We start from the raw sequence: 9921 nt of genomic DNA on the forward strand, positions 1-9921 counted from the left end.
AGCAAATATTGTAAAAAAATAATGTATAAAACAATAAAATTGTATCAGAATTGTTTTTCTCTAAAGTTTACATTAACCCTTTAGTGTTCACATTATTCTGCCATAATTAATGCTTTTTTATCCACATTGTTTTGAACTAATCATGCATTATCTCGTAGCTATGAGATTTTGATGAGGTAGCTGTTAATTTTTAAAACGATATTGTATGGTTGGTGTGAGAGACCAGATCTGGCCAGTTTGAACATAGAATAGGCAGAATACTTTTGGCCGGATATGGCCGGTTTAAATGCTAAAGGGTTAAACAATTTGTATCACATATATGAGACACATCTTGAACCAACAAGGAACTATCCATGTGGTGGTTCATCAAACTAGAAATAGCTGCCTAATTTCACTTAAATAACTCTTCCATGTTAAATAAGGAAGAACACTCTTAAAAAGATGGGATGGTCAAGGATGGAATGTCTCCAATCATAGTGCTCCTTAATCAAGCTTGATCTGGAGATAAAAAAAAATCAAATCATCACATTTACAGATCTATTAAATTCTCTCACAAATTCACTCTTTCACAATAACAAACTTGTTTAAGTCATTTACATCTCCCTGCAAACCTACTGAATCACATTACACATCTATAGAATCACCATGTTACTTTTAGCCCCAGCAATGGTTCCAATGCAGAGAGGAAGTGCTTCTTGTGGTGTAAAGCGTAAACACCGTACATTGTCCATAAAAGAAAAAGTCAAGCTGTTGAAAAAAATTTGACAGCGATGTGTCTGTGAAAAGATTACGCGAATTATACAACATTGGATCTTTGACAGTTTACGACACAAAAAAAGCAGAAAGACTAGTTACTCTGTTTCTTTGCTAACAGTGAGTCAAAGAAACAATCGATAATCAATAATCTGGTAAAATCACTAATCCAGCACTCTCCAGGTCCTACCAATGCTGGATAATTGGCAGTTAATAAATGAAAAAAAAACAAACTGGAAAGGCCTGCCTTTGTTCACAAATGATGCAAGTGTGTTTATGCAGCAAGTACCGCAACCCAGGAAATTTGAAATTATTTGAAATTTTTCTAGCTGTAATTAATGCCAGATTACTGATTTGTCAGATTAGTGGCAGTCTACTGTAATAGTTAGGGTAGTGAAGGCATGCGGCTTAATGGTTAGGGTGTTCAGCTCACAGTTGTAGTGTCATGAGTTTGATTCCCGATGATGCATTGGGTCCTTGAGCAAGACACTTTATTTCAAGTTGCTCCAGTCTATTCAGCTGTAAAAAATGAGTAGTACCTGTATTTCAAAGGGCCAATCTTGTCACGCTGAATCTCCTGAAAATTACATTAAGGGTACACATGTCTGTGGAGTGCTCTACCACTTGCACATTCTACCTTTAATAATAATGATTTGTAAAAAAAATGAGGATTATGGTTGATTGATATTTTATAATTGGCTGTGAGGAAGAAAGCAACTCAAGTATTAAGGGACTCCAGGAACATTGATATAAGGTTAGAAATTTGGTTAGGAGGGGTTAGTCTAGTACATCAGCTCCCAGTACTTGACTGATATTTTATTTTATCATCCTTTGAAACATAAAGATAATCTTAGCATTTGAATTCAGAATATAAAGAGCTAGAACAAATATCACTTGGCATTTTTTCTAATGCCACAACCAGTCTACCAAACCAGCATTCTCAGTCGTCGTCATTGTCTTTATTATTCAACATCTGTTTACCATGCTGGCACATATTGAACAGTTCACAGGTTCCAGCAAGTTGCAGGGCTGCCCTGAGTTCCAGTGTCAGTTCTAATGTGGTTTCTACCGCTAGATGCTCTTCCTAATGCCAACTACTTTACATTGTGTATTGGAAACTTTTTTTTTGTTTGTGCCACCAGCTAGTGAGGTTGCCAAATAACTGTCAAGACAAAAAAAGAAAAAGAAAAAGCACACCCCTATTAAGTGATGGTGGGGCTTTATGCCAAGGGTTGAACGGCAAAGGTATGATAGAGAACATAGGTGTCTCACTATTAAAGGGAATGCACAGCTACCATACATTATACGAGCATGGATTGTATAAAATGATAGAAGGCAAGGTTGACCCTGGCAGAATAATAATACTGATTTCAAATGTTGGCACAAGGCCAGCAATTTTGGGGAGAGGGTAAGGTTGATTATGTCGACTCCAGTGCTCGACTAGTACTTATTTTATTGACCCCGAAGGTTTGAAAGACAAAGTCAGCCTTGGAATAATAATATTGATGATTAATTGGATCATCAGTTAAAAATAACTATAATCAAAACCTAAGCTGAAATCTTGTCTTTGATACAGTGTACGTTGCATGGAAATCCACTTCAGTGTGTTAACATAAAGAAATCCTGGAATTGTTTGGAGTTCAGACTCCCCGTTAAACTTTTAACAACACGAGAAAAACTAGAATTAAAGAAAAAAACTCCTGATCATATCCAGCTCCTCTCTCATTCTCTACAACTGTCATTTCTCACCATCTAACATATCCAGCCACCAAGAAGTTAGGTACTACTGTTTGTGTTTCTGTTCGACTGATTGAATTTTTGAATATTCCCTCTGGTATGTCAAACTGCTGAAGATTGAGAAGTTTTACTGCTTGTAGGTGCAGCAAGTATGGCAATATGTTTGAGAAGTTCATTCTGAAATCACATAAGTCTTCATTCAGTTCAGTACCACTATGTGAGGTGAGATGACTCAGCTTGATCCGAGCCTTGTGAGAGTGAAACAGAAATTTTGCTGAATCCTGCTGGAGGGACTGTACCTGTTCTTGGGTGGTAGATTTAATTCATCATCTAGCACTACCAATTGGCCTTTCAGTGCCTTTAATTGTGTCCATTCTGTTGCATGCTATTTGAGCCAGGTTCTCAATCTGTGGATAACTTGATATTCTTAGGTGCTGTTTCCTTCTGCACCAACTTGGAAGTCAGGTAGTTATTCCTTCCTTTATCCATAATGTCATAGGATCTTACCTCCTCTGACTAAGCTATATAAAAAAACAAAGGATATATATCTAATATTATATCTGACTGTATTTTATTTATTTAAGCTGTATAACTGATGCATAAATGTTAAATTCTATATTCTCTGTGTATATATGTATATATCCCCTATAATTGAACCCTTCAGCATTCAGATTACTCTATCAAATGTAACATTAAACACTTTAAATTAATCATGCATTATTTCATAGCTTTGAGGTATTGATGACATTTGTTTTATTTTTAGAATTATATTGTAGAGTAGGTGTGAGAGGCTGGATCTAGCCAGTTTGAACATAAAACAGGTAGAATCTTTGGGTGTGATACAACTGGTTTAAATGCTAAGAGATTAAAGGTCACACCTTGATATTCTAATTCCACCTCAAAAATAAGTTAAGTTTGTGGAGTATTCATTGAATTAGCTGCCAATTCAATGAATAGGTGATTCGGTTAATTAAACAACTAAATAGTCAAAATTTAGGTTAATTAAACAACTGAATAGTCATTGTCGCAATTAATAATTCCATTCACTTATGTACATATATATCTACTTTAATTAACTTATTAATTAGTTTGAGGAAGATGGATCAATGCCCATAGCCTTTTTTGGTTCCAATATATGGCTAATGAGCAGTTTGAAATTTGTGTGGGTGGGTGAAGTTTCATGAAGAAGGATTGAGAAATTTGCCACAAAACCACAAATTCTTGAGGGAAAGACACAGTTGGATAAGTCTGTTTCATATCCCTAGATTTATTTACTTGACATCCAACCCCCATATACCTCCAAAAGTTAAAATGCATGCTTGGCTTCAGCAGAAATCGAACTTTAAATCTAAAAGTTACAAATACTCTGAGCTTTATTATTTTTTATTTTATCTTGGTGTTAGATAATGAAGATTTCTTACATAGACACTAAGTCACATATTCTGGAGTTTGTTATTAAATTTAGTTGCTCAAACTCTTTGTTATTTGACCAGTACATTTTATCACCCCTTCCTCCAACAGTCCCTGAAAAATAAAACAATCGACAATCTTAGTTGGTCTTGAATTCAGGGTCCAAAGACCAAAAAAAAGGTTCTCCTTATTAATTATTTGGATAATGATGATGTTGATAATAGTAATGTTTTTTTAAGTGACACTGTAACAAGATTTTGAAGTCGTTGGTATGTAATGGAGAAAATGTAGATTCTGACTTATTGCTGTAATTTTCATTTCTATTGTATATATATATATATATATACAGAGGATGGACAAAATAATGGAAACACCTTAAAATTTCAAACAAATTTATTTCAATATGGGACTGCCTTTGGCAGTAAGTACAGCTTGAATTCTACGAGGTATGGACTTGTACAAAGTTTGAATTGTTTCCAAAGGAATTTTTGTCCATTCTTCAGCTAAAACAGTCTCCAGTTCTTGTAGTGATGATGGTGGAGGATATCGACTCCTTACTTGTTTTTCTAAAATGCACCATAAATGTTCAATAATATTGAGATCTGGGTATTATGGTTGCCAGATAAGATGTTCAACGTTACTAGAATGTTCCTCACGCCATTCAGTAACAACTTTAGTTGTGTGAATTGGTGCATTATCATCCTGAAAGATAGTGTTTCCCTCCGGAAACAGTTCCGCAACCATTGGATGAATTTGATCAGATAAAATGCTTAAATAGTCTTGACTATTAATTCTGCCATGAAGGGAAACCATTGGGCCGGTGGATTTCCAAGATATAGCCTCCCAGATCACAGATCTTCCTCCATGTTTAACAGTTGGAAGAAGGCAGTCTGGGTCAAATACTTCTTTTGGCTGTCTCTACACATATACTCAGCCGGTGGTCGGAAATAAGGTAACGGATGACTCATCTGAGAAAATAACATTCTTCCACTGCTCTATGGACCAATTATGAAGGGTTTTACTCCACTCTAAATGCTTTGCAATGTTTGTTTTTGAAAGTAGTGGTTTTCTGATTGCAGCCCTCTCATGAAATCCAGCCTTGTGCAGCTCCTGGCAAACAGTTTTTGTGGAAACTGGGTTCTTGAGGTAGGCATTAAGCTCTGCAGTAATTTTGGGAGCTGTACTTTTGTGATCCTTTCTAACAATTAGTATAAGAATCCAACGGTCCCTATCTGAAAGTTTTGGTTTTCTTCCAGAGTTTTGTTTTGATGAGGAGGATTTCCCCTCTTTCTCAAAGGCTGTCATTACTTTTGTGACAGTACTTCTTGATACACCAAACATTTTGGCTGTTTCCATTATGCTAGTGCCTGCCATATGAGCACCAACAATTCAACCTCTTGAAAGTCTGACAGATTTGTCATTTTAATAATTTTAATTAACTTTTTCTGATGATATCTGAAAGGAAACAGCAATTTTAGCAAAACATATTAAGCAACACTAATAATAAATCAAAAAACATAAAAATAAACAAGCTTTTGACAGTTTTATAGATATTTCAAAATTATGATGTTAGGTGTTTCCATTATTTTGTCCAACCCTTGAGTATGGCATCAATGTGATGAGGACTGAAGCTTCCATTTGAATGAATGCCAAGACATGGCTGTGGAAATGCGAGTGTTTTGTGTGTTTCGTTTGAGTGAGATGAAGATCTTTGTACAATACAACACATCAACAAAGGCCAAACTCTTGGCCAGACGAGTTGCTGCAGAAGATACCGAGTGGTTAAATTTGGACGAATTGGGATTAAACTGTGAGCTATATTTTGTGTGTAGTAGTGAAGCAGCAAAGCTCACTGCACACCCCTATAACAGTAATAATAATAATAATGAATTTTTCTCATGTTTGTCGTTATTTAATAAACTAATATAGAAATCATCAGTTGGTTCATTGGATGGCTGTTTGTTTGTTTGTCTCTAACAAACAATAAATATGCCATCTTCACACAAAGAAATAGCTATATATTGTAATAATAATAATAATAACAATGGTGATAAAATATTTCTAAACAAATTGTCTTATTTTTGTTTTTTCTTTTTTTTTTATATTGATTATTGATTTCTAACATATGCAGAAAGATCACAGATCTCAGGTTACAACAATACACACACAAACATGAATACTTATTTTTATCAATGGCTCATGTAATATTTTAATATGTTAATTGTTGCTTAACCTATATAAGCTTTGATTCAGCAGACATAAGATGAACAGTATTCTAATTGTGACCATCCTGTAGTTTATTCAGATAGTGAATAGTTGTAGCTATGGCTGTATAGTCAAACAGTACACTTTGCAACCACGTGGTTTAAAGTTTAATCTTACTATGTAGCATCTTATGTAAGTCATCTGTAGTTTCTTATTTCTTTACTGCCCACAAGGGGCTACCCACAGAGGGGACAAACAAGGACAGAGAAATGGATTAAGTCGATTATATCAACCCCAGTGTGTAACTGGTACTTATTTAATCGACCCCGAAAGGATGAAAGGCAAAGTCGACCTCGGCATAATTTGAATTCAGAATGTAGCGGCAGACGAAATACCGCTAAGCATTTCATCCGGCGTGCTAATGTTGCTGCTAGCTCGCCACCTTTCTATAGTTTCTATTTGACCAATTCCTTGTGAATGAAACTTGGTAGTTGGAAACCATAAAGAAACCCATTGTCTAAACACACATATAAATATATAATGTGTGTGTGTGCACATAGTTGTCTTTTTGGGCTGCAGTGGTTATGTCCCTCATAAACAAAACATATGGCATTGGTTTTGAAAACAAGAGTTGGTATCAGTGAGGGCATCCAGTCTCTCAAGAAATTTCATCCGACCCCTGTCAGCATCGAAAAAGCAGATTTTAAAATGATGATGATAAGTATATTTGGCACTACATTCTTTTTTTAACTGCAGAAGTGGATTGCACAAGTAATTCGAAAGGTGTAGCCTTGTTACACAGATTGCGTCACACTGGTTCTGCCTGACAGTTATGTTAAAGGTCCACATGTCTGTGGAATGTTCAGTCACTTACACATTAACATGTTTACTGCCACATGTACCATCACTGGTGGTTCATCACAAACGTCACTCAACTGTCATCTACACCACCGGTAGTACATTTTTATAATTTGAGAAAATATTTTATTCTGTATCTTTGACATGGCTTTGAGGATATTTAAATAACATGAGTGCTAAAATATTAAATTTTAATCATCAAATATTGTAAAAATGCAAAAATTACATTTCCTTGTAATTTAACGGCATGCAATGTGACCACGCAAAATACATGGTATCACAGCTAAGTTCCACTTACAGCCTGTGACAGTTCGTGTGTTAATTCAGTTGATCAAATAAACGAGTCCTCATTGTCACATGACAAGTATCCACCATCCAATTGTAAATTGTGCTAGATATCGGTTGCTATTTTTAGTAGGCTGTGCAATGACTGATAGCTTTCTCACTGGACTTATTCTTTATGAGCCTAGCACTTATTCTACCGGCCTCTTTTGCTGAACCGCTAAATTAATTATGCAGACATAAACACATCAGCATCGGTTGTGAAATGATGGTAGGGGGAAAAACAGATACACACACATATTTATATATAGACGGTGGTATTCTTTCAGTTTCCATCTACCAAATCCACTCACAAGGCTTTGGTCAGAAGACACCTGCTCAAGGTGTCACGCAATGGGACTGAACCCAGAACCATGTAGTTGGGAAGCAAGCTTCTTACCCCACAACCTGCACCTATATGTATGTATGTGCATGTTTATATATATATATATATAATATATAACAAAATTTAGAGAGGCTTTGATTTGCTTATGACAGCCCAGATGATGACAACATCAATCCAAGACATGCATCTTCCTCCACCTCCAACACATTGTTTCTCATGTGAGTGAATGTGGCTGACAGGATTGATAAAAGAGAGGCAGATCCTGTGGCACTGAAAGTGACCCCAAACAACAGCCACAGGGGGGTTGACAACATCTCTTCCTGTGGTCTCCTGCATTTGGCTTCAGAACACTCTACTCCAGCATCACCCATGGACCTCCATGCCAGTGGCTCCAACTGATTGGGAGGGGCATCACTTGAGATGATCATGAAAATGAGTTTTAGACTTTCATGAGGCCTACGTCCAGTCTTAGTCCTTGCTAAAGACGACCATCTTTGGGAGCCAATTATCCAGCAGCCGAATCCCATGGCCAACCCAGTGAAGAAGACAACAAAAGATGCAGGCCTCAACACTGTAGAACCTAGCCCTCAATTTTCAATATGAGACACCTTGTCCTTCAATGTGAGACTGGGGATACTTTAGAGCGATCTGATATGGAATGCTACCAGTTGTTTGATCTGGAACCAATAAAGAATCCAGCACTCAGACTAGTACAGGAAGGTGGCTACACACACAACTCAATAAATAGAGATTTTGGTACTTGTTCCAAGGTTCTTGATCTGAAAGACTTGTTTGCTGAGTCTCTTGAAAAGTATACAGAGATACCATTCATATAACTGCAGAAACTAGTTTGCTTAGTGATTTACTGTTGCTCTGTTAGCTTGTATAATAAACCATTAGAAAGAAAGTATTCTATTTAAATAATAGAATAAATTGTACATTTCTATATTATAAAAAGATAAAGTAATAAATAAAACAAACTATAAATTAGTCATTTGTATTATGTAGTGTTAGAGCCTATCAGCAAAGATATGGCTAAAAAAACTTAATCAAAGGACAACAGGGTTTTATATTACATAGAACCTGAATGAAGAGACCTCTTTCCCCTCCATAGAGCTTTGATCTGAAATATTGGTGACAGCCAACACAATCTACACTGAAATACTCTGAAGTGCTTTGTTCATTTCCACACAAGAAAATATTTCTTAAATGATTTTCGGCTGTAGAAATACAACAGCAATACTTATAAGTAGATAGGTAACTAAACTGTAGGAAGGAGAAATGGTATATATCGACAGGCGATACTTTTCTGGGAATAAGTAATGGATCACAGCCAGCAAGGTTGTAAGTATTTCATTCAATTATTTAAAAAATATGTACACAGTTTTTTCTCATCACTAAGATGTTGATTGCATCGACCCCAGTGTTTCACTGGTACTTAATTTATCGAGTCCAAAAGGATGAAAGGCAGTTGACCTTGGCAGAATTTGAACTCAGAATGCAAAGACGGTAAAATACCGCTAAGCAATTCGCTCGATGTGCTAATGATTCTGCCAGCTTGCTGCTTTGTTATATAATAATAATAATAAAAAAAAGCTTTCTTAAATGTATTAAAAGAAGTACACTTTGTAAATGATATTTTAGAGACACTTGAAACAATTTTACTTCAAAACCTTATAAAGACAAATCCTTGATTCCCAAATGTTGTGTTATAAAATTCTGACCGAAAATTATAAACTGACAATTAGAACTAAGAAGTTCTGGCCTAGCTCTGAGTGGCACACCTGAAGAAATGGTTTGTGGATAATGCAAACATTCATTAGATAGATAAAACATTGCTTTAAAATTCAGTGAACTTCAGCACTTACCATAACTTTAAAAATGGATTAAAGTACCCCATACACACAGATGCATAGAAAGGTCCCCAAAAATCTGAGAATTATTGCTGTAAGACATCAAATCAACAGAGAAAAGAAATCATCACAAGAATTATTACCACACAAAATTTCCCTCTGAAGCTGATACAATAAAACTAAGGTTTATTTAACCAAATATTTATCTTGTCATTGTTGTGCAACAGGTAAACAGAGATGTGATGAAGTAATGTTAATAATTAAAACTAATTCAACCAACAGAATCTCTCACTTCAAGCATGACAACCAATGGTAAGAGAGGATGAATTTCCCATTTAGTGCAAGAAAATACTTCAACTGTAAATAACTTACTAAACAATGTGCTCCACTATATTAGAGTATTACTCTTATATCTAGGGCTGAAGGAAAAAAAAGTGT

This window comes from Octopus bimaculoides, chromosome 14 (genome assembly GCF_001194135.2).
Source record: "Octopus bimaculoides isolate UCB-OBI-ISO-001 chromosome 14, ASM119413v2, whole genome shotgun sequence".
NCBI classification, from domain to species: domain Eukaryota; kingdom Metazoa; phylum Mollusca; class Cephalopoda; order Octopoda; family Octopodidae; genus Octopus; species Octopus bimaculoides.